The 27267-nt window shown below is 36.6% G+C and overlaps 1 long non-coding RNA gene and 1 pseudogene across 2 annotated transcripts in view; both read right to left on the bottom strand.

Moving 5' to 3' along the window:
- LOC105083124 (small ribosomal subunit protein eS8-like) overlaps positions 1-4547 on the bottom strand; it is a 36375-nt pseudogene extending 31828 nt beyond the window's left edge.
- LOC123613622 (uncharacterized) overlaps positions 1-27267 on the bottom strand; it is a 520235-nt gene that overhangs the window by 78252 nt on the left and 414716 nt on the right. The window lies entirely within an intron of this gene.

Genomic DNA, 27267 nt, shown 5'->3' with positions numbered 1-27267 from the left:
AACAAAATTCATCTCATACTAATAAAAATTGCAGTGACTTATACTGTGCCTGGAAGTCAATTTAAGATATAAATGTTTCCTTTCATTAAACATCACAGGTTAAGTTTTTGTGTTTTTAATTATGATATTGAAAAAGTACAGTATAACCTTTCTCACTGACTGATTAAAGATATTAAAATACTCTTGCTGTTTATCTATAGATCAACCCCCACAATGGATTGAGTAGTGGACCCCCAAAAGATAAGTCCACCCACAACCTCCCAAGATGACTTTATTTGTAGGTGTAATTAAGTTAAGGATCTCAAGATGAGATCACCCTAAATTAGGGCACACCTCAAATTCAACGACAGGTGTCTCTATAAGAAGAAAGGACAAGAAGACACACATACAGAGAAAAAGAGACTAAGAAGTTGGAGGCAGAGATTGGAGTTACGCTTTCAGAGGTCAAGCAATGCTTGGCCCCTAGGTGCTGGAAGAGGCAAGGAAGGAGTCTCTCCTACAGCCTTCGGAGGCAGCACAGCCTGCCAACACCTTGACTTTTGGCTTTTGGCTTCCAGAACTGCGAGAGAGTACATTTCTGTTGTTTTAAGCCATTAAGTATGTGGTAATTTGTTATGGCAGCCCTGGGAAATTAATAAAGTGTCCTATAGGCTCTGCCTTTCAGGACGTATCTCTAAATGTAGCAAATCAGAGAAAAGCCATCCTGTGTTAGAATCACATATTTTGGGAGGCTCAGCCAGAGCCCAGGAATTAAAGACACTAGCCTCTAGCCTGGACACCTATCTGCTAGATGAATTTTATTTTTTTCTGCATTGTATTTTTTAGTAAAATAGTGAAGACAATTTAAAAATTCTATGCTAAAATCACTTCTTTTCTCTTTATTGAACAAATTATTTTCTCTTTGGGAAAGTGAAAAATACAAGTTCCATCACAAAAATGACTTGAAAATGAATTCAATATACAAATGAGAAGATTTAAAAATGCAACAATGTATACATGTAGGAAGAAGAGGCTATAAGGCAAGAACTCATTTTCCTTATGATTTGAGGTCTACCTGATGGGAAACCACAAAGAAAACCCTTCATTATGGCAAATATCATGGTATCACATTTTTCTCTCTCTGAATAGCTTTAAAGCCTTTTTAAAAACACGAGAAGAGGCACACTATGAACTTCTCTTAAAGAAGTTTCTTTTTCCACTTTTTGAAAAAGCCATTAAAATACGATCTATACTTATATGGTTAGAAAAAAATGACATTATTCCATATTCTCAAACTCACATCAGCTAAGTAGAATGGATTTTCTAGGGCAGCCTGGGCTGCACGCCCCCTGGTGTTCTGAGCAGCACCCAAACTGCAATTTCTTGATGCCCCTGCCGTGAAGGTAGAGAGCAGCTTCTTGCTAATATCCAGGATGAGACCCACCACTGATATTTGCAAGGCCCAGGGCAATAATCCAAATGCGAGCTCACAAATCTTGTGTTTAATTATTTTAGAGATATAAATCAAGCTAACAAACTCAATTTGTATTTTCCCAGTAGTTTATTTTCAGAACAGGGCTGCAAACTGGAAGTAGCTCCAGCTGGCTAGTTTGGCAAGTTGAAACGGTCCAGACCCACCAACATCATTAGGTCTTCCTGCAATCCCTTTCCCCTCATTTGGGAATTGGAGCCTGCAATGTCCCTTCCCAGTCTTTACATCAGATCACAGATTGTCCAATCTAACTTTCTGCTGGTTATTTTTGTGTCATTTTTTCTGCATTCCAACACATTGTCTCTAGTATCACCTGGGTCCAGTCACTGTTAGCATTTGGTTCCCTCTCACTCCTATTTTGGGGTTCATGAGAATTTCTTGTTGTCTTGTTTTGTGGTAGATGTTGTACATGGGTGTTTTGTTTGTATGCCTGTATAGTTGCTCTGTTTTTGAGGGGGGATTCAAAAAGAAAACAAAAACCTCACAGGATTGTTGCTTACTATGAGAATAACCTGCCTAAACCTCATTTAATTCATCTGTAAAATAGGGGTAATAATAGTATCTATCGTACAGGATTGAGATAAAGATCAAACAATGTGAGACATATGCATTTTTAACAACTGGACCGAAATTAGAACTTGAACATATTAGCTCTTACTTTTAGCCCTCAGGCTCAGGCTTGCTCAGAAACTTCTGGATTCTTTTTACCATGAAATTCTAAAGAAGGTTTTCTTATGTGTTTTCAGAACACAGATCAGATAAGAAACAGAAAACTACAGGTGATGGGAGGTACCATTACTCGCAATTGCAGTTACATCAGAAAGGTTCTTGACAGCCTGCTATTTGAGGGAAGGCACAGATGGAAAAAGTGATAAAGAACTATTACTCCCCAGTACAGTAATGGACACACAATTTTCACATAGAGATTATAGTGTTGTTAGGTAAAAGCCTGAAAAACATTTATAGCATCTTTAAGTAAAACATCAGAAGTTAACTCCATTAAAAGTTTCAAAAAAAAACTTGGCAATAAAACATATTTTATTAAGAACACAGTAACCTTGTCATCCTTCCTTTTTTTAAATAAATGGCTATAGGGTATAGTTCTATCTACTTACCTCCATTAAAAGTACCTTGTACTTATAAACTTTTGCACAGCAAAGGAAACCATGAGCAAAACAAAAAGACAACCTATGGAACAGGAGAAAATATTTGCAAATGATGTGACTGACAAAGGTTTAGTTTCCAGAATATATAAACAGCTTATACAACTTAAAAAGAAAAAAACAAACAATCCAACCCAAAAATGGGTAGAAGATCTAAACAAGCAATTCTTCAATGAAGACATACAAATGGCCTATAAGCATATGAAAAAAACCTGCTCAATATTGCTAATTATCAGATAAGTGCAAATCAAAACTACAATGAGGTATCACCTCACACCAGCCAGAATGGCCATCATTCAAAAGTCCACAAATGATAAATGCTGGAGAGGATGTGGAGAAAAGGGAACCCTCCTACACTGCTGGTGGGACTATAGATTAGTGCAGCCATCGTAGAAAACAGTATGGAGATTCCTCAAAAGATTAAAAATAGTTACCATATGATCCAGCAATCCCTCCTGGGCATATACCTGGAGAAAACTCTAATTTGAAAAAATATGTGCACCCTAATGTTCATAGCAGCATGATTTGCAATAGCCAAGACATGGAAACATCCTAAATGTCTATCGACAAATGATTGGATAAAGAAGATGTGGTATATTTATATAATGGAATACTACTCAGCCATAAAAAAGAATAAAATAATGCCATTGAAGCAACATGGATGGACCTAGAGATTATCATATTAAGTGAAGTAAGTTAGACAAAGACAAATATGATATTACCAATATGTAGAACCTAAAAAAAATGAGACATATGAACTTATTTACAAAACAGAAACAGACTCACAGACATAGAAAACAAAACTGTGATTACCAGAGGGGGAAGGCAGGGTAGAGGGATATATTGAGAGTTTGGGATTTGCAGATCCTAACTATTATGTATAAAATAGACAAACAACATAGTCCTACTGTATAGCACAGGGAACTATATTCAATACCTTGTCATAGCCTATAATGAAAAAGAATATGAAAATGAATATATTTATATGTGTAACTGAATCACTAAGCTGTACACCAGAAATTAACACAATATTGTAAACCGACTATACTTCAATAAAAAGATACAGATTAAAAAAGATAAATAAATCTTCATGTAACTCTAGCCCCAATATGATCACAACTGCATGAGACTGTGAGCTCCAACCATCCCAGTAAGTTCAATCAACCAAAAACAAAAACAACAAAAAGAAAACCAAAACCAAAGCAAAACAAAACCTGGGAGAGGTAATGATAACAATAACTGATGGTCTAAGCCACTAAGTTTTGAGGTAACTCACTACACAGCAATAGACCACTAGAACAGAATGAGAGTGGAACAAGTAGAAAATTGAAGTGGAAAATTTATTTTATGATAATCAAGGTCAGGAGAGACAGAATCTCATATATCTAGATAATCAAAAATCAGCACTTATTTCAACAAACATATTCCTTCCTTTGTAACGAACTCATATTTTCAACTGTCCATTAAACACCTCTACCTGGATATCCTGTTGGTTTTGTTTTTTTTAACCTAACCTGTCCAAAATGAGCACATCTCCTTTTCCTGAGACTGACTCCTTCTGCTGAACGATTATTTCTGTTAATATCAGAGTAAGCCTGACCTATATTTATACTCTTGTTACATCTGTGAAGTAGGTATGAAGTTAAACATTCTAGCTTTCATCTATCTGTTCAGTCACTCATTCTTTCAATACACAATCAGTCCCTACTAAGTTCCAGGCACTAAACCAAGTGCCGAGCAGTAGACAAGCTAATCCTGCTCCCTGCCATCCTGGGACTTTTTACATCATTCTTGAAACAGCTGCCATTTAATTTCCACTATCTCTCCCCTCTTTCTAGGCTTGATTTCTTCTCACTTGAACTAACGTTCAGTTTCTTTTCTGCCTCCTGCTTCCACTGGTCTGACTTAGCCATGCTGCCAGATTGATCCTTGTACTCTGACTCCCAAATTCCTTGGCAAAAGTGATTCGCTGATGTAGTACTAATCTGCTTCCTTTTCTCAGAACTTTAATTCAACATTTAATGCAACATTTACATTGCATCAGCCCTTCTTACTGAATTCTACTGATCTTCAAGGCACATCTCAAATGTCACCTCTTCCACGAACTCTTTCCTGTGTGTGATATATCCATTTGTTCATTTCAAAAGCAATGTATTGAGGGGCGGGTCACTGTATATTCCATCAGGTATTATAGTTATCTAAAATAAACAACTGCCCTCTCCAAGCCATGGACTTAGTCATCTTCTACCTGGAATAGACTTTCTTTCAGTTGTTTAACTTTTTTGACCTTAATTCAACAGAGCCCATTTTCATAGTCTATTTTCAATTTAGTAGCGTTTACAACTGGTAAATGCATTTCATCAATGTTAAAGTTCTGTCTCTGCAAAGTAATATACTTACAATTGCAGCTGCTATGAATATAGAGAAATGAAAAGGATCAGATGTCTCAGAAATTTTTATGTGAGTTTTTATTAATGATTCTGAAAATCGATAAAGAAGATAAAAGCTAATTCAAATATCCTTTTTCAATTCTTTCTAGAAGAAAGATGGCAAAGCTAAAGAAAATGGTCTTTTACTGTCTCACAGACACATAGAAGAATATACCAGACTTTAAAAAAAATTAAGCCTCTGATCACTCTGGAAAGTTCTTCTTTAAATATTTTCCACAAAACCAGTTTAATGAACTATTCTTTAGTTACAGCATTTTCCCCAGGAGTTTCTAACATTAAAAGTTCTTCATATTTTCATGCTGGACTCATTCTTATTTTCAGAACATCTTTTGTTTAAATCCTTGTATAAAATTATGCCTTAGAAAAAGAAATCCCTGAGTACTTGAATGTTCAGCCACACTAATCTTTTCCAGTACTGTCTTTCTAATGTTAAAAGCTGCACATATTTTTCATGTAAGGAGCCTTTTTTACAGAATTTTTGTTTAAACCATTGTACACAATAATGTCTTAAAAATATTATTGCCAATCATTTGACTGATGTTTTTTTCACCCACAAACCTGAGGAAGTAATGCACCTGAGGAAGGCATCTGAAGCAAGCCCACTTGCCTTAAAAACATCCAGAAGAGGTGGTACACCAAAGCAAACGGACAATAGAAGATAAATAAAAGATTCTCTCTTTCCTAAGAACTCTGCATTTAATGCTTCCATAGGTTGAAGAGCAGGAGCAATCTTCTAAAACCTATCTTTACCCTAGTTCTGAACAACCATAATTCTTTATGAAATACAAGGATCTCGATGTCGCTAAGTGTGTAGTGAGAGCAGCTGGCCCTGGTGTAAAAGTGAGGCTTAGAAGAGAAGCCTCGTGGCTTCACTACAGATGTTGGGAAACTTGGGGGAGACTACTTAACCTCTGTGAGGCTGCCCCCCCACCCCCGGGCAACCTACAAAGTGGGAGTAATAACCCCTCACCTTCAGGACTCAGATAAGAATCAAACAATATAATCAGCGGAAGAGGCGGCTGATCTTGTAACAGCAGTTGCAGCAATGGTAACAGAGCAAAAGATTCCTGTGGCGGGAAGGGGTGGGGTGCGACTGATCACGGGAGACGGATCTAGTGGTTTAGAAAAGATCGCGCTCTATTTTATTATTCAGAAGCATATTAGGAAAGGGAACTCTGCTCATGTTTCACAGAGCTGTATGGAATGTGATGTCTGTGCAGGAAACACAACAGAACTGCTGCATATCGACACCAAAGAATCCTTTTCCGTGAAGCCATGCCTTTCAGTTTATCCTGATGGGTCGCGGCTTAACGCGTCACTCTCCAGATAGTGCATCATCAGGGCTGAACTGAACCATCTTCCCTGTTACAGTCTGGTTGCTTAATTAAATAGGAACATGGCCAAAAACTTGATTTAGAGAGCACAGTTAGAGACATCTATCAGCTAACTTGTACGTCGTGCTTTCCGCCCTCATAACTTGACTCTGATGGAGGTCTGCTGGGATCCTGATGTGCAAATCCATCTTTGTACCTGGATAACTGAAACCATCCCCTCAAGTAACTATGCTCTGTCAATCCAGTAGGAATGTGAGTGGTAATTAAGCTGAAACATTTCTACTTGATATATTATTCTGCTCTAGTGGTTTTGGTTTAACTTTTGTATTAATGAAATGAAGCCATTAATTCCCCAAATACCCATTTCTTTTGATATTTTGTGTGCAGGGAATGTGTCTGTGGAAGAAATGGAGAGATGGCACCGTACTCACATGAAAAGTCCCTGTCCCTTCCTGGCCTGAGTTCATAAGCTGCATGTAGCACACTGGTCTCAGGGCAGCCACCTTTAGATTACTCACATCCTGACATCCACCAAGAAAGACTGATCCTTGGAATTTGGGGTTTGGGAACGGAAACACCATGTGGACCCGCAGGTCAGGAATTTATCAGAAAGGCAGCTGTCACTGAGGCACTGGAATTGTGTATAGGGCTGTTAGAGAGTTTCCTTATAGTTAAGAAAACAAAATTCTTTTGGATGGAAATAAATTAGCATTTATAAGAACCTGCCTGGCTTTTATCATTTCCATACATTATAGGAATGACCACATTTTGGAGTGTGGCAACCTTGTGATTGGGTAAGAAGATGAGAATGAATATGGTGTTAATGGTAAGGACACCATTGTCGTTGTCATCATATTTGCCTGTGCTTGTAAATAGATATGGTCAAATTTAAGAAAAACACGCATACATCTTGTGGAGGCAGAGAGGAAGGGAGCAATCAGGGAATATTTCATAGAGGTGACAGTTCATGCATGAAGAAAGCAAGCAAGGCCACTACTCTTGACCAATCTTAAAATAAATGCTCTGCTCCTTGCTCTTCATGCTCCCAGCCAGGACGGTGGAAAAGCCTGCATATCCTTTGCACAAGCTTCTCTATCTCTCTCACTTCCTCTCTAGCCTTAAGGCAGTAATTACTGGCAGCAGGATCCTCTAACAACTAAATTATCACTACCTCTCTGGAGCTTTTTCCACTTCAAACACTACGTTCTCAATTAGTATTTCTGCTAAATGGACTTTAGTAAATAGTCCTTTAATAAATAGTAAGTCCCTTCCTTTTTTTCCTTTCTTCCCTCTGCATACCCCTAAAATTCTGATACACCTCTTCCACCAAGTTGGAAGAATCTTAAGAGTGCACTGAAACACCCCCTTTCCAAGTGTCACCCTCCTATTATACTGTGAACACCCAGAGGGCACAGAATATACTGCAAACACTGTAGATGGTATATCCAGGTTGAAAGAAATAAACTGAAATTCCAACTGGAAAGGCTGATTCATTGGAGTATCAAACTGGTCTCCAAATACTGAATTTGAAAAACGTAGAGAATCACCATGTATTATTGTTGTGCAGAATCTGTTTTGTTTCTTTTCTCACCTCCCCTTCCTGTCTTTCTGGGACCCAAGCTTGTACTGAAGATACTCAACTCATTTTATATTTCATTGCCACATGGAGCAAATGATTCTGCGTCTAATAGGAGATGAGTCCGGAAGTAAATCCTGTTTTGGTGTTGAATCAATGACTGACAGTCTGTGGAAGCTAGTGTCTAGAAGAGCCAGGGTTCGTGGATCTTTGATGCCCTGGTGGGAGGAATCCCTAAACAAGGGCAGCATCTTCCTTACTGATGGGAAGGAGGCTGACTCTGTGGAGCATCCTGAGACTCTAAAACATTAGCCCTAGGTCTACTTAGGAGCTTAAGGCAAATTATGTAAACTCAAAAAGCCACTTTGGACAGCCCATGCAAAACCCACCCAACAAACACTTCATGGCTTCAAATATATGAGTCAGACAAATATATGTATCAAATATATGGTTCAAATATCAAATCTCTTTGTACATTCTTCTGGACTTCCCATATGTTCAACTGGCCAAGAATAAGCTAGTTTTTACTGGATTGTACCATCTTTCCTCAAATGATTATGCATGAATTATTAGAGCAAAGCTATGAGTTTCACAGTGTATCTTTTCTAATAGTTGTTAAACATCCATAAGTTGAATATCTCTTCTCCGTGGGGAGAAAAAAGTTTGGTAATAGAGAAATACAGACAGGAAAAGTCTCTTGCATGTTTGGGGAAATAAATTAGCCATGTATTACAGATATAGGAAAATATTTCACATTACAAATAGTCCTTCATAATTTAAATACATTTTTGGTGAAATGATAAGAAATACTTAGGACATATTGAAAAGTGTTCTTTAAAGGGAAATAAATGAATAAAACTTAATGATAGTAATATAAGAAGAGGTTTAAAAGTTGGAAAGATTGAATGGCATATTCCTCAGATAATCCATAATGAAAAGAGAATAAAAGGCATTGTTAACAAGAGGTCAGCAGAGGGGAGTGTCAGTCACCGCGTAGTCAAAGAGAAGTTCAGAAGCAAAACTTAGCAACTCAGAGGAGGTAAACAGTTCCGGAAAGATAAGGCTTCAGCAGTGAGACTCCCGAGGAGAGAAAGATAAAAGGTATAGGAAAGGCAAGCAGGGATATTTACAGATAGAAAATTATGTGTGTATTGAAAAGGAGAATCCAGGAGGAACACTGAAAACGGGGAGGAATTTCACCAGCAGGTTAACAGGAATCAGCAGCCCAATAAACCGGCTCTTTTATTATGAATTCCCCTCACATCCTCGGCGCTCTTCATATGGTGAGGATGAAAACCAGAACGATATAAATTCAGCATCACTGTGCTGATGTGGAGACCAGAGGAAGCCATATTTTCATTTATGAAAAAACAGGAAGTACGTGGAACCACAGAATCCCAGGGCAGAAAGCATCCGAAGGGAGCCAGTTGCTTGAATCTCATCTACAAATTATGTCCCAAAAGCTCATTAGTCCTAAGGCAGTCCATTCCGGTCAGAACAGTCTGTTGGGTATGTCTTCTTTGTATTGAGCTGGAATCTATCTCTGCGTATCCGTGATCCGTTGGCCTTAACTCTAGGACCACACCAAAAGGCTGGAGTCTTCTACATTCGATCCAGCCCCTATGGTCTTTATCACGTGGTTTACCTCAGGCTAACATCAAGACAGGTCTTCTAGCCAGTGTCCACAATGTATGACTTTAAAACTCTGCTACTGCACCAGTGTTCTTCTCTGCGCATTCTCCACTTAATCAAAAATTCTTAGTACAATCTGATTAGCCTCCTGGCAACTATTGTATTATGAATGTGGTGTAAATCAACTGAGTTTTGGAATGAGCCAATTCATACTGTTGACACTTACTGAATTGATTCAAGTTAAACACATGCTGCTGTGAAGCCCATAGTTACTGGATCCCGATGTACGTAAGTAATTTTGTTTTATTGCAACTTACATTTATGTCAGATGATGTATTATCTGATTGGTCTGTTGCTCTGCTTGTCAGCACTTTTTTGGCTCCTCATTCAGTCATGAGGTTATGTATCTTGATCAGTACTATGTCTGAGCCACCAAGTCATTTAATAACTAGATATGTCATTGATGTAAAAGCAATCAAAGCAGGGCAGAAGATGGAGCACCCCATCAGAGATGTCACTCAGGTTTGGGGTTCAGACATTCCTCAGTGTATGATCACCCAAATATGTATGATACTCAAACACATTTCTTTAGCTTGTCCTCAGTGATCACTTGAGAAACCTTCAAATATGTTGCTACCGCATTTCTCTCACCTTCAAGGTTAGTAAGCCTGTGTAAAAGGTGAATGAGATGGCAGAGTGTCTTCTTACTGGAATTTTGCATGAGCATAGTGACCATGGCTTTCTTATTTTTTTCTCCTCATGCTGTATGTTATCTTCTTTTATCTACATGTTTAAAAAATAATGATAAAAGTAATGTGTTCTCATTATAAAAACAAAAGCTACACAATGATAAAACATAAGAGACTTTCACTCTCTCCAATGCACAGACGCAGCAACTCCTTAGAGGTAACACTGTTAACAGTCTGCCATATATATTTTCAAACATATTTTATTTTATATTCATATTCAAATATACAGATAGAGATGTACCCTGTATCTATGAGTTTGGCTATAAACAGAATATACAGCTGTTTTATAACATCCATCATATGTCTACTGTTTATTAATGCACACACCTAACTACTCAGTACTTTCATCCTGCTCCGCTACTGGCGTTTTTCACTTTAAATACATTGATTTATTTTAATGGAATAATGCAAGCTGCATTGTGATGTATATCAAGTATAGATATCTTCTATTTGTCTTTCCAGATTTATTTCCCACCCTTTTCCACCTGCTTCGGTGTCCTGGGAGGCTGGCACGCATCGACCACATCAACAGGCTCCCTGACCGCTTGACTTTCGGTGTGGTTGAGCCACAAGCAGACACAGCGGCAACACGTTGGAGCGAGGAAGAAGAGCTGCCCTCCCTCGCTTAAGGTTTGTTTTTATTGGCTACATCCCGTGACCAAATGTGAAGCTGGTCCTCTCTCTTTGTCTCTGGGGAACCCTTCTTCTCTTCCCCTTTTCAGGCACTGAAGAGATAACTGTTTCCACTATTTCTAGCACCATTTCCCATTTACCTGGCTCACACCTTGCCAACACGTTTTTAGATGGTTCCCTTATTAAATTCTCAAGTTACACAATTGGAGTGAGCAATCTGTTTCTGACAAGCCTTCTGATGCATTTATTTATTGATGATTTTTAGATTCTTTACAATATTTTACTACTTCAAAAAATTTCAATAAACATCATTGTCCACATATCTGTACACCACTTGTGAGACTATTACTGTAGAAAAATGGTCTAGAAGGGGAATTTGTGAGCTTCTATCTTTTACAAGTTTCAGATATTACCAAAATCACCATAAAACGTTATACATTTGGACTTACAAGCATGCTGTGAGAGTCAGTGGGAGAGGAAACTGAGTTCCCTGTAAAATATGTAATCCATCTGAAGTATTTAGTAAATCATTCTAGAATTTTCCTTCATTTGAAATAAAAATCACCAATCACAGTTTTCAGAATCCACTTCTCATGTTTTAGGAAAAACTGGAAAACTGTATTTCTCAGCTCATATTTCCATTCTCTCTCCTCTTCCCACGATCCTCCCACAATCTCTGACAGTAGATTTGCCTTCATGCCTAAATCCCTTAGTCCTAGGTTATAACACACCTGCAGCATTAATGAAAAGCCTGGTGTGTTTACCAAGCCTCTTTCTTTCACTATTTTATTTTTTTTGTATATACATATATATATATTTTTGTATATATATATATATATATTTTTCTTTTAATTGAAGTATTAAAGTCAGTTTACAATGTCGTGTCAATTTCTGGTGTACAGCACAATGCTTCAGTCATACATGAACATACATATATTCATTTTCATATTCTTCACCATAAGCTACTACAAGATATTGAATATATTTCCCTGTGCTGTACAGTATAAACTTGTTCATCTATTTTATATACATTAGTATCTGCAAATCTTGAACTCCCAATTAGTCCCTCATCAACTTGGAAGGATTAAACTTCAAACTCTGTCTTTCACTAGGAAACTGTTAACATCTTTGCTCAGCGCTTTCAACCTTGTAGGTATTGTTTTCCCTCTGGGCTCCTTGGATTGTTGGAGCCCATAAGTCCATCAGGGGTGGGTGGAGATTTTGGATGAAGATTTTTGGGGTTTCTTGTCTGTGGTTCTCCCTTTCTGAGATACTGCTGTTTCCCTATTTTTCCAGCCTCTGTAACAGTCCTGAAATCCAAACATTGACTCTTCAATCCCATAAGGCAGTGGCTTTATACTTGAATGTTATCTTTGGTTTGCTGTGAGGACTGGGGAGTGCCCCAAGGGGCATCAACGTGGGCCCTTCAAGGGTCATGTCCTCTCTGGCTTCTGCCTGCGTTAAGTTCTTTAAGCAGTTTGTTCAAAGTCTATTACTAGCAGCAGTGTTCTAGGCCACTCTGCCATTACCAGAAGCTAGAATTTTGTACATGACCTTTTTAATTTTTAGGAGTCAAGTAAAAGCCTGGGTGTTTATGTGAACACTGCAACTATTTTTGCTAAGTTTTAGTAAGTGAGGAAACCAGTGATACTCACGAGTTAAAATTTTAAAGTAAGTGGGTTCCTATTTTATCATTTGTGACAATAAGGGAAACTCAAGTCTTAAAAACCCAGAACATTTAGTTGTTAAGGGTATATGTAATTCTAACAATTACAATAAACTTTAAAATCTATTTTATCATTCCAGCTTTTCTCAGAAATTCTTACATAAAACAAAACAATATTGGAATAGTTTTATAGAACTTAATTGAATGGTTTCAGAAATGACCAAAACCTTCCATATTGGTCCTGTGTATTCAGGGGAGAATTCTGGCCTTCAGTTCAGAGGCATATGAGGCTCTCCACACTGAGGATCTGTTTGCTGGGAGAGATTAATATGAGAAAGGCTGTACTTTTCCATTAACTCAAATTCCTCATTTACCTTTATGTTATCTATGAAGAAAAGCTTTATGAAAGTAAGTTTAATAGTTTAAAGAAGATTAGAGAGGGTACTTAAGTTAATGGAGACAGAAACTGCTTTTAAGCACACTTTTGCATTTAGAAGCACACATTGAGGACTAAGCAATTGAAAGACTAATTAGAAATCATTCTTATCTTTGCACTAAAGCACGAACTAGCTTGTAAGCATGGTTCTAGATCTTATGAGCTTATTTCTAGTTTTACTTTTTAGCCTTTTCAAGTGGCTTTTCCTCCTATGTCCCTCCACAGTTGCTACTAATATCGCTACTAACATCACAACTTGTTATGATTATTAGTTTAAATATCTGTCCCCTCTGTTGGCCTCGGTCTTGCTCAGCTTTGTGACCCCTGTCCACAGCATGGTGCCTTTGATGTGGCAGGTACAGACTGAAACTTGATGGTAAGTATATTTATTTTGAATGATTACATAAATAAAATGAGTACATTTTTAAAGATTTATGATCAAGATTTTTACTCTTTCATATTGGTATTCTACAGTTAGTCGAACAATTGGGTATTTTCTAAATATTTTCAAGGCAACTTATTAACTAAACTTAATTATACCAGATGTTTGGAGAAATCTGACATTATAAAAGTTGGCAACAGAAGTTTTGTAAAGGAAATATTATGGGAGGTCAGAGGTGAAATCAGGATTTTACTTGAGAATTACTCTCCATCTATCTTTCACAGCTCTCCTGTTAGCTCAGTGATTTTGTCAAGGTCAAGAGAGTTAGCACTAGGCCCTGTCACCTTAGAAATCTGTTTTTCTGGCCTTTAGTTCAATGTCAGAATGCCAGCGCTCAAGATCTATAACTCCCACAGAGACTAGCTACTCTTCCCTGCTTCTGTTCTATGCCTTCTTTCTGTGAAGGCATGCTGCAATACGGTATATCAAATTAGGATCTGAAACTTACTTTCTGGGAACCAAATGTAAAAAGGAGTTAATATCCATTACAATGATGTAATAATGCTCTTAGCTATCATTTAAAGGGCACATACCCTAGGCCATCCACTTTTCTGTGTCATGATTCAGAGTTTTACAGCATTCATCTAAGATTCCCAAATATATTTATTTACACCCTAAGAATGTGCAAATTACCAGAACAAGACAAATTCAGATCCTTTTACCAAGACCTATTGGCTCTCCTTGTAGCAGCACCGTGACTGAGATCTTATTTTAGTGATACTCACACACATTGAAATACACAGGAAATTCACAAGGAGTTAAAAATCTACAACTGAAAAATATATCAGATCCAGACGATTTAACAGACGAGCTCTAACAACCTATATTATTAAACTATTCAGAGTACAGAAAAGCATAGAACAGTTTGCTTTATTTTATATGTTTTAAAATAAGTTATTTCAATATTCAGAAATTAGAGAATTATAATAATTGAATTGAAGAACCAATATTCAGCAATCAGATTAAACAAATATAAAACAAGTTGTGTTATTTGCTTCAGATCTTTTTTTAAGAAATCTTTCTCTTTAAGATCTTTATAGCCTTTTTGCCCCTTCATATCCCATGTCTTTTTCTCATCTATACATGTTTATGTAGTGTTACTTCATATGAGTGCAACAATATGCAGTCAAGAAATTAAAATTTTTTTTCAATAATGGAATCAATCGTGTATTATTCTACGATGTGTCTCTCATTCATTAACATTCAGACTTTGATTTTTATTCATGTGATACATGTAGATCCAACATATTTACTTTAAATGATACATAAAACAACCTAATTGTTATATGGCAATATATGCCAGATATGTCTCATATTAAATGAATTTAATGTTTAACCCAATGAGGTCTCTATTACTATTATTATAACCATTGTTTTTTCCATGAAGAAAATGAGACAGAGAGATTAACTGACATCTTCAAGGTTATACTGTCAGTCAGATGGAAACCAGGATTGGAATCCAGGCCATCTGGTTTCATTTTCTGTGTGCATAGCTACTCTGCAATATTGTCGCTCACTGTTACATTTTCCATTGTTTCATTGTGATGTAATATTATCTTGAACTTTTCACTTTTTAACACAAGAAGCATAATTTTTACATTAATAGTTGATCACAACACAAGAAGCATAATTTTTTACATTAATAGTTGATCAATATCCATATCCATATACATCCACATATACACACACACTCATCATATATATACCATATATCATATTAATTATGTACCATGCAGCATTTCAAGGTGCTATGCCTATATTAACTCATTCAATACTCATAACAATACCAAAGCACACATTATCCTTATTTTACAGATGAAAAATAGAGGAACAGAAAGGTTAAGTAACTTGCCCGAGCTTACAGAGCTAATAAGTGGCAGAACCTAGATTCACACCCAGCTTTCCAGCTACAGGGCATCTGTTCTTAACCACTTTCCATTTATTTTCTCTGGCTTTATGTATCTCTAGGGGGTCAGCTATTGCTCTCTGCTCTAATTCTTGAATATATCTTTAGCTAAATATATTATAGGTGATAGTTATTTTCTCTCAGCATTCAGAATATTTTATTCCATTGCTTTCTGGAATATATCAATGCAAATGAAACAGTGTTGTCCATCTAACTGTCTTTTATTTTCTGTCCTTTATTTTTAGGTAATCTCTTTTCTTTATGTTAGCATCTAAGATTATTTTTCTTGACTTTTATGTTTTTTAGTTTCAATACAGAGTATCTAAGATGTGTGGTTCGATACTCTTGAATTCTTACTTCTAGAGAATTCATATATAGTGTACTTTGAAAATTGTTTATCTGCCATTGATATATATATAGAGAGAGATAGAGGTATATTATAAATTATATGCATATATACACATATGATACAGTTACAGTATAAAAATACATACTATATAAATAATACTATAGGTATACATTATTCTATATGTATATATTATGTGACAGTATATGTTGTATACATATGTATTATATAGAATGCATTTTATATTTGTACATATATTTTATCTTTAAAATATTTTGAACATATTTCTCATTTATAGGAATTTTTCATAGGTCCCTTTCATATCTAACAGCTGCTGTTGCATTTCTTCCTATAATTCTGTTTATATATATTTAAAGATACCCTTTCCTTCAATTTTTTGTGTTGTTTTGGGGAAAGGAGGAAATCCTAAATGAAAAAAGTTATTTTCACATTGACCTATGGTTTCAATCCTATCTAGAGTGATAAAACATTGTTCACTCTTTCTCTGTCTTTGCTTTTCGAATGCGTTTTGGATTTTTTCTTGGCAGATCCACCTTGAACGCAGGGTCCTACTTGGGCTCCCCGTTAGGAGTGTTAAGATGAAATAAGGTAGTAAGTGTAAGTCACTAAGAGCAGTTCTGGGCTCATAAACTTTTAATAAGCCTTAGAAGTTTTTATTGCATCTGCTGTTTAGATTTCATCTGTTGCCTTCATCTGGCCCCCATGGGGCTCATTCTTGACCGTCTTGTTATACTGGTGAGGTGACGGAGGCTCTGGCTGTAAGGCAGTTATTAATATCTCCCTTGGAATGAACCTTTACAGAAGCCTGAGACCCAGAGAGCAAACACCCCTAGCTCATTGCAGCCTCTTTTTATTTGCATTTTACTCCTTGTTTCAAAGAGTGAGCACCTCTCATCCCCCACCCCACGTGGGTCACTTTTAGTCTCTTACTCTGCAGAGTAAACTCTCTCAGATTAAACTCTCCTCTCTCTGATTCTACTTCCAGACCCACAGCTCAGCCGGCCCACAGTTTTCACAGGAATTTCTGCTTTGTCTTCCATTTGTGCTGTTGGTACACTGAGATGTTTTCCTCACTTTCTCCATCTTTGTTATATATGATCGCAACTTAGCGGTCAGGGGACAACCCAAGCATGAACTTTCAATACAATGTTGATTTAAAAACTTATCAACTTATTTTACAAGTTCTACTTAAAACTTTTAAAATACAGCCTTCTATTCCATTCCACTGAAAATAGTTTCCAATATCTTGGCATTCAGTCTTAAGCAGATCATTTCAATTGAAACATGTGCTTTGAATTAATTGACCTTATCTGAATCTAGAGTCCATTGGACAACATGGTATAAAATTTCCTGTTTATAGCTCTATTGGCATTCTTTATTTTATTGAGCTTTTATGTAGTAAATGATACCTTTGCACTAATTTCAAGGCTGCATAGTTACCATTTTTTAAGCAAGACAACTAAATATCTTCATTTTAGATCTGAGGAAAGTTTGACTTGAATCAGCAAATGCCTCCTTAATTATGATGAAAACATTTTCATGACAATGACATTCTGAACATTCATTTTATTGAAGTGCAGTATCTCAGAGGGAAATATGGACGAGTTATCAAAATAAAGTATTTTATCTTTTTTGTTTATGTAGGTAATTATGAATTTGTTTTTGGTGGGGGGAAGGGGAGATAGAAAAGAAGAAGACATTTTAATGATACTGTTTGGCATTCATATAGATGTTACGCAGGTCATTTGGTAATTCCAGCATCTGACTCACACGAGCAGCTTTCTGATTAGGATATTTATGGGGCTGGAATATTTTTAGGATAAAAGAAAATTTGCTTCTATTTCAAGTAAAACTGCATATGACCTTTATTCAATGCAAATATCACCTCATTCTTTAAAATCCTAGCACGCACAGAAGTCTACATCACTTGGAGACTCTGCAAGGAAATAGAAAACACACTTTTCTTTGCTTGAGATTATCATTGACTTGGTTTCCACCAGGCACGAGAGGGATTTACAGTAGTAAAATGGATCCTCACGTCCAATGTACTGTTCTGCACCTCACTGACACCAGTAAATACATGTAACCTGAATGATCACATATGATTTTCAATAGTCCCTACAGAGAGGAACAGACATTTTTCTCTTCCATTCTGTATCATTGGTATGGAGAGGACGTATTTTGCTGCCAAAGCATAATTTTTTTTTTTCCTGGTGACTTTAGCAAAACAGCATCCAGTCCAATTAAAAAGCTGTTCTTTTCCTGCTTAAGAAGTCAGCACCTACGCTTCACTATGTGCTCAGCCCTCTGTTATTAATAGCTCTCTTGACATCTTATTAAATTGGGGAGGCTTTCAGACCAAGATTAAATGGCATGTATGAATCTCTTTATATTACTTGAAATATATATTCTATCCACATAAACTGCTAGTTCTATTATTTTAATTTGGTATAGCACAATGAATTCTGTGAATTATTATTTCCAGGCCCTCAGAGAAAATTGTTTTTCACAAAGGGAGTAGCCATAGAATAAAAAGGTTAAAGCAAAATTACAGAAGAAAGTCTCTAATCCTTAAAAAAAATTTTTTTGAAGGAAGGTGAAATAAATCATTTATTGGCTTTTTTCTACCACAATTTAAGATACTTGAAGAAATAAATAAATATTTTCTCAGTTTTATATGATAGTCTTTCCTCCCAGGAGTGTGATTGTAGTATGCATATTTGAAAAGGGATTATTTTTTCTTCTTTTTAAAAATAAATTTACTTTTTTGAGGTATAATTTACATACAATAAGATGCACACAATTTAACTGTAGAGTTTGATGGGTTCTGATAAATACATACATATACATACTGATGTGACAATAATATACAGAATGTTTCTATCACCCCCAAATATACCTTAATATCAATACAGTCAGTTCTCCAATTTCCATCCTTGGCCCCAGATAACTGCAAATAAGCTGATGTCTCTGGAGATCAGAATAGTGCTTCCTAGACCTTCCCACAAATGGGTCTTTGTGGTATGTATCCTTTTATATCTGGCTTGCTTCATATTTTTTAAAATGTGTTTTTTAAATGAACTTTTTATTTGAGGATAATTTTTGATATACAGAAAAATTGCATAGATGATACAAAGAGTTCCCACGTACCCCACAATCACTGTCTCCTATTCTTAAAATCTTATATTAATTAATATGTAACTAATGTAACTGATGTGCTGCATTTATCACAACCAAGGGATCAATAGTGGTACACTAGTATTAAATAAAGTCATATTTTATGCAAATTTGCTTCCTTTTTAAACTAACGTCCCTTTTCCGGGTCCAGGATCCAATCCAGGAGATTATATTACATTTAGTTACTGTGTTTAGTGGTCATGTCTCCTTAGCAGCTCATGGCTGTGCCAGTTTCTCAGACTGTCCTTGTTTCTGATGACCTTGACAGGTTTGAAGAGTACTCCTCAGATATTTTGTAGAATGTCCCTCTATTGGGATTTTTTTCTCATGCTTACACTGTGATTATGGGTTTCAGGGAAGAAGATCTCAGAGTCACATCACAGTCTGTCGACATGAACTTCACTGCTGATGTTAACTTTAATCACCTGGATGACATGCTGATTGTCAGGTTTCTCCACCGTTAAGGAATTCCTCCCACCCCATTTCCAGGCGATGTTCTTTGTGAGGAAGTCACTCTCTATAAGCCACAGTTAAAGAGTGGGGGGTCATGTCCCCCAACCGTTAAGTATGGAGTAACACCGTAAGTTATTTACACGAAGATTTATCTACTCTCCCATTTATTTCTTTAATAAATCATTTATTTACATCAGTAAGGACTAATGCAAATTTGTTTTAAAGTTTGAGTTCCATTACAATATTATGTTATTCATTTTGTTCCACCTTCGTCATTTGGAGTTCTCTCAGTGGGCTCCTATGTCTCTTTGGTAGACTCTCATTTATGTAGATTTTTCCATTTTAGTTTGGTTCAGTTTGGGTTTTGTTATGATTTTTTTTTTTTTTTGAGCAAAACCTGACTTTCTGGCACTATGAAATTCTTCAGTCTTCTCTTAAATATTCTCTGTTGTAGTTTTGAATCAGCCTTTTTACCAGTAAATGCATATCCATGGAATGTATCCTTGACAGAGTATGACAGGAATGACACTTTACCCCTGTAGTTTCCTCCCAAGATGCATAACCTCAATCTAATCATGAGAAAAATTGGAGAATAGCATTAGAAACCAAGAGCGAGGTATGCTCATTGTTAGTGAGTTATCATCACTTCTAGGCCTTCCAAGGGTAGAACAAGGATATTACCAACCCATATATATATATACACACATAGATCCATAAATACTTCTATATGTGTCTATCTATATTTGTATTGAACTATATACAAATCCATGAGATGTCTCCAACTCTAATCCATTACCATATGGATAATTCTAGGCATCTCCTCATTGCTTATCTGTAAACTCCCACACCAGCAGTGAGACTCTTGATTTAATTGCTCAATTCCAGTATTCATATACACACATGGTTTCAAAATTGGTATCTTGTACTCCTGGGGAAACAATTCTATCACCTAGAGTAAGCTGTTACTTATAGTTTCTTTAGTCTTTAAATTATCCACTGACTTCCAAAGTTACTTAGTTCAGCACCTTTTTCCTTACCCCACTCAGTGAAGTTGTTTCACACATTTGCAATATAGACTTTGAGTTACTGATATGTATGAAAGTTATCATTAACTGACACAGGAAAAATCTAGAAGGGAAGGGTTTTGTTTGTTTGTCTTACAAATCAAGAGTTACAGTTTTAAGAATGCTAAATTGAAAATATTTATTCGATATCCTGGGAAGTGTCAGGTAGACTTTCAAAAAATGATGCCAAACCATTTGTCTGGTATGTGAATTTCAAATATTTTCCCTGGATTAATGTCCATGATTTGAATTTGATTATGATATAATTACATATTTGTATTTTGTAGGGAAATGAAAATCTATTTTCTTTGTATCTATTCTAATTGGCATTTCAAAATTAAGATATGCTCTGGGTGCTTTAAAATTTCAAAGCAGAAAAATGTTGAATATAGTTTTGCAAATTTCATTGCGATCACTGTGTTTTCTATCTAACCATGATGAAATGATGCTTTAAGTAGTTAAGACCCAGTATGTCCATATAGAAAAGTGAAGTTTAAGAACAGTCTGAGAGGACACAATTGTCCCTACTCCAATCACCGTTTGAATGGAGGAATCCTTGGTCAGGTCCTTCTACTTAAATATATCCTCAGTTCTCTTAAGTGAAGAAGAAAACAATCATTTTTGAATGACGTTATCTTTTTGAATGACTTTTTGAATGAACTTAAACATTTCAGAAGTATAGGAAAATGAATTAAATAGGTATATTTACATTTTGGTAAAGACATATTTTAAACATATTTTCTTTAGGATAATTTATTTTATTAACATTTCTTCTGCACATAAGATATACCCAATTCTGTACTAAGTTCTTTTCCAGTAGCATTTCAAGTATCATAATCATCAATACACACACAGGTGATGTGAAGGGATACCCAGTGCATTGTTCTCTCTCCTTTTCATTAAAAATGCACTGCTTAGTCTACTGGAACCTCACTTAAAGCTGCATTTTTCAGAATACTAAATGTATAATAAAATAGCATATCAAAAATATAATATGCTGAAACCAGGTCAAAATCTTCCGAGTATACTACAAAACGAAACTGACCTGATCCCTCACCAGTGGTTGCCTTTCGTCAGCGGTGGTCACTTTGACATCACTACCTTGGCACTTTCACAGAAGGGAGGAGAGTCAAAAATGCTCACAAAGGAGAAAACAGGCATGCGTGAGGGAGAAAACGCTTTTCCTTTCCTCATCTGTTTAATGTACAAGAGACTATGACAGGGAATACAGGAGTGCAGGGAATACAGTGTACAATTTTCACACGGATTTTCATCCAGAAAGAAGCAGAGGGAATTTGAAGGGACGTTCAGTTTACATAATGACTCTCTAGTTGTGATATTTTGTCAGCATTTTACTTTCTGTGACATGGAAATAGGTATTTTAAAAGGAACACGTTTATAACTGGCAGAATGATGCCATAGAGCACTTTGAAAGGATGAGAACTTGCTACATAAGGCTTGTTGTACTGAAAAGAAAAAATTCTGTGGTTGGCATCTACCACTCAGGCCCCGCACTCTTTTCTGGGCTCACTAGCCTTCAAGTAAACTCCACTTGGTATTTGTCCAACAGAAATGATTGGTACGCAAAGTTAAGTCTCCCCATTAACGCATACTTTCAAACCAGTGCAAATATGCTTCATTTGTCAATTAATAAATGGGTTGCTCTTGTTCCTGTCGGCAGGTATGAAGCTAGCTAAATTAATACTGTACTAATCTTCTTTTGTGCTTTATCTATTGCACTTATTTTCCTCTCTTAATTTCAAAGTCCATCACCCTGGATTAGGTTTCTTTTCAAGAAACAGGTAAGAGCAAGAATAGGCACGAAAGAAGGATGTGATACGTAAATGCCAGAGATATTTCTTAAGGATTCAGTCCAGTTTTCCTCGTGGCTGTAAGTAAGGGGTTTATGAAGATTATACCTTTTGGGGGGGAGGAATCCCAATAACTATACTACAGGCGAGAGGAAAAGGCTTAAACTTGGGCTCTACCACAAGAAACTCCGAGTGTGAAGCAATCTCACAAGACTAAATGGCATTTAAAAAATAGTAAAAGGAGAAAATTGCAAGTATGACTCTTCCCCAGACATCCTCATCCCACTTACAGACACACACGTCTAGAGCACACATATTTTGTACATTTATATGTCCCACAATGAGAGCGTCTGATGGTAAATGCGGGGACTTATTAAAGAGGCACAAGGACCCTTTTCATCAGAACCCTGAGCTTGTCTGTGGAGGATACAGTTTGCCAGTTAGTTGAAACTGTTCACAAATATTTATGAGTGAAAATAAAATAAAGATACTGCTTATTTTAAACAATAAAATTACCAAAGTGTCTAATGCCAAAAATGTTTCTGGATAAATACGTTAGAGTTGAATTTCTTTAAATGATTCACCATAGGGAAACTATACAAAAAAAATATATACATATATATGGGACATCCTTTGTCCAGCCAAAGTAAGTAATGTCTGTGAAGACTGCGGAAATGCTCATAGTCAGATGCTAAGTTAAAACACTGTTTCAGCTTAGGTCTCAACTGTGTAAAATTTTGTGTTTTAAAAAGACTAAAATCCTGAGTAGTTGTAGTTGTAGTTGAGTAGTAGTAGTTGGTAACCCAGTTACATATACTTCTCTCAGTTTTTCACGCCTTTTAAAGTCAGACAGTAATGTTTTAATAGTCAGTGAAACATGTGAGTTGTATTATTTTAATAGCTTTATCTATCAAACTAAATTCTCTTGCTCACACATCATGCTGGCTCTAATAATTATGTTCTAAAAGTGAGTCCCGGTCTGTGGAGGTCCGGACAAAGACAGAGAAGTTCTGTTAACGGTTTAAAAATAACCCCAGGAAATCACCTCCGTCTTGTAAACAACACAGTATCATGTTCTCTTTGCTTTAACTTGTAACAGCAAATTTGGCCTGGGACTCGGCAGACTATTTTAATTAATTCTGTTTCCATTCTGACAATATTCCCTGCTTCAGTTAAATTCAGAGCAGCTGCTGTGTTCAAAAACTGAAAAAGAAAGTGGAAGGGAGATTTTTTGGCCAGAAAGAGGATTTTGGTTTCCTCTGCGGTGTTGTGAACGTGCTCATTCCTCACCTGGGAAAACAAAACAACAGTAGCCTGCTGTCATTCCACAGCCCAAATCATAAGATGAATGTTGTTTCTTTAGGAGCAAGGGCAGAGTTAAGCTGTGTTGGCAGAGAAAACAACCCAGACAGAAATATAGCCCCATGAAGGAAAACGAATATAAAGTATTGGACTGGCCTTTGCTTTGGAGCTAGCGTAAGATTAATCTGATTGATTAGGTGCATAATGCTGAGCAAAGAGCATAGTAGGAGCTCAATAAATATTTGCTCAATAATTATGAAGTATGATGGTAAAGCAATGAGTTAGGTGCTGCGGGTTGTCATGTTATTTTATTGTCACGATTTTTGTATTATTTTATAGATGATATAATAGGCATCTTCTACAAAAACCATGTCCTTGTTGTCTGACTTTAATGCCATTGATTTTTGCAGTGTAAAAAACAAATCTGGGAGTCAGACAGACTGATTCCAGGTTCTGCTCTTGTAATGTGAGCCTATGTCCTCAGGCAAATGACCTAACTTCTATAAGCCTCAGTGTCTTCCTTTGCTAAATGTGAAAAATAAAACCCAATTTGTAGGGTTTTGATGAGAATTAAATGAAATAATGGGGGCAGAGCAGTATAGAGTTCCCTCTGGATATATACCCAGGAGTGTAATTGCTGGGTCATATGGCAGTTCTATTTTTTTTGTTTGTTTGTTTTTAGTTTTTTGAGGAATCTTTATACTATCTTCCATAGTGGCTACATTAATTTACATTCCCACCAGTGGTGTAGTAGGGTTCCTTTTTCTCCACATCCTTGCCAACATATATTTGCGTTCTTTTCAATGATAGCCATTCTGACAGATGTGAGGTGATAGCTCATTGTGGTTCGTATTTGCACTTCTCTAATAATTAGCAATATGGGGCATTTTTTCATGTACCTGTTGCCATCTGAATGTCTTCCTTGGGAAAATATCTATTCAGTTCTTTTGCCCATCTTGTATCTTTTTTTTTTTTTAATTAAGTTGTATGAGCTGTTTATACATTTTGGATGTTAACCATTTATTGGTCATATTATTTGCAAGTGTTTTCTCCAATTCATAGGTTGTCTTTTTGTTTTGTTGATGGTTTCCTTTGCTGTGTTTTTGTCTAATTAGGTCTGATTTGTTTATTTTTCCTTTTTTTTTTTTTTTTTTAACCTTTGCCTTTGGAAACAGGTCCCAAGAAATATTGCTATGATTTATGTCAAAGAGTGGCCTGTGTTCCTGGGCTGTGACCTTCACTTTGTGTTCTTGGCCTTTTTTCCTCCTCCCCTTAGGGAGACAGGAAGCCAGAACTGGGCTTGGCTAACCACCTTTCCCCTGGGGTAGATAAGGTTCTGGTAAAGTTGTTTCCCTTGGAGAGAAGTTCTTTGTCATGCTATGGACATTTTTCAAAATGGTTACCTTTCCACTTCCCCTGCCAGAAATGTGGAGGGATCTGTCTTTGAGCTTCACCACGAGAACCTAATAGCTTCCCTGGAAATAAAACCCATGAAAGTGCAGGGTCTCCCTGTGACTGTAGCCCCAGGAATTTCTGGCTCTCATGCTGGTTAGTGCAAACTAAGCTTGCAGCAATTTGTCAAAATAATTTTAATATTCCAGCCACTTTATGGCTACCATGTCGTCTGCTCTCAGTAAGCTGATCTCGGCTGAGATTCTCTATATTCACCTTTCTCTCCAGATTTCAGGGTGACTATTTGCCCTGTGACCCTAATTGTCTAACAGGCCCAAGAAGTACTTTATTTTCAGTCTGTACTGGGAGAGGTGACTTCCAAGCCCTTTACATGTCGGGCTGAGAGCAGAACACAGCATCTCTACCACTGATTAAAGGGAAAGTCATCTCTCTATTTTTCTTTCTTAATTCTCTCTACCCTACACCATGGGATTATTGATGAAACTCTTTTCAGTATTTTTAATTAGCATTTTATTAGTCTGTTCCTAGGGGATCTTACCATCGCATATTTTGAAATATAACAAAAATATATTTGAAGCAGAAATTATAGTTAAAAATATAAATATTAAAATGTAGTTTGTTATGTTTTGCAATTTAAGGACAGCAGTTAAAAGAGGAAGAATGATATCAAGTTGGGGTTGCCCTTAATTCTCAGGCTTTATTGCTCATCTGAATTTTATGAGCTATTTAGCAGATAAGTACTATTGATTTGTGACACAAGAAGCAGTAAGTACTCACAGAAATTGATTAATAAATATTGATTTTTTTCCAGCACCTCATCTATATAAACTGTTTACTTGCAGCAAATTATAAACTTAAAAGATTGTGTTGTTCTTATGGTATGGGTCATTACACAAATGATAACATTCTAACTTTTCCTTGTAAAAGATGGACATTTGCAACTTTTTTTCTTCTCCTGAAGATAATATGTTAACATCTTATATGTCATCGTCCTTGATGAGTAAGGTGTCCATATTTACTTCAGCCTATGAAATTTTACCTTTAACTTTAGTATGGGTAATAACATTCCTATATTTAAAAAATATTGACATAAATAGTGAAATGCCTCCCCCATCTATATCTTAACCTCTCAGTTTCAGCTCCTATATAGCCATTGTAATTCGTAGTTAAGCACAAATAAAAAATCCAATACTTGCTTACAGACTGAACGTTAGGTTTTTGGCCTGAGCAATTAAGGAGTTGAATGCCCATTAACTGAAATGGGTGAGACTTCAAGTAGAGCAGATTTGTGGGAAAAGTTCAGAAATTCCATTTTGGATATTTATGTTTCAGATTCCTCCAAGATAACCAAGAAGATAGGCTGAGAAGGCAGTTGGACAGGTGTCTGGAGTTCATCATGGAAAGTCAGGCTGGAGGCACACTCTGAAAGTCATTAGTGACTAGTTGGTATTTAGAAACATGAGACTAGATGAGATCACGGAGAGGATGTATGACAAAGAGGACCCAGTACTAAGCCACAGATGCTACAATATTAAGCATTCAGGAGGCTGAGGGCCCAGCTGTAGAGGCCATGATGGAAATAAGTAGTAGGAAGAACTTTAGGAAAGAGTGATTTCCTGGAAGCCATGTGAAGAAACAATTGAAAGAGAAGGGAATAATCAGCCGAATTAAATGCAGCTCATAGGTTAGGTAAAAGAACCAGAAGGTGATCTTTGTTACCGAATTAAGTCAGATGGATCCTGCTCAGGGCCCCCAGCCCTGCAAGGTCTCTACTTCATCAGGGGAGGGTTCTTTTCCCTTTTGGGTTCAAGGAGGAGAATAATAAAACCAAAGCTGAGATCGACACAGCACAAGATTTATTCAATGGCTTTTAGAGAAGCAGGAACTAAGCTCACAGATCAACTGTCCACCCACCTGGCGAGAAGGATTTAATTTTAAAGAGTGAAGACAAAGAGAGGAGGAGCAAGGCTAGTGATGGGGAGGCTGATGCATCCGTCTACCGGGAAGGGGCAGGGCTTTGTCGAGGGAGTGGGGTGTCATCCCCTTTGTAGCCTTTTTTGGTCCTTAATGTTCAATCACAGCTGCCAGTAGATGTGTCATTTAATATGATAGTGTAGTAAAGGGGGAGGCTATAGCTCAAGTGGTAGAGCACATGCTCAGCATGCATGAGGTCCTGGGTTCAATCCCCAGTACCTCCATTTAAAAAATTATTAAATAAATAG

This window comes from Camelus bactrianus, chromosome 8 (genome assembly GCF_048773025.1).
Source record: "Camelus bactrianus isolate YW-2024 breed Bactrian camel chromosome 8, ASM4877302v1, whole genome shotgun sequence".
In the NCBI taxonomy this organism is placed as follows: Eukaryota; Metazoa; Chordata; class Mammalia; order Artiodactyla; family Camelidae; genus Camelus; species Camelus bactrianus.
This window is presented reverse-complemented; position numbering and strand designations above follow the sequence as displayed.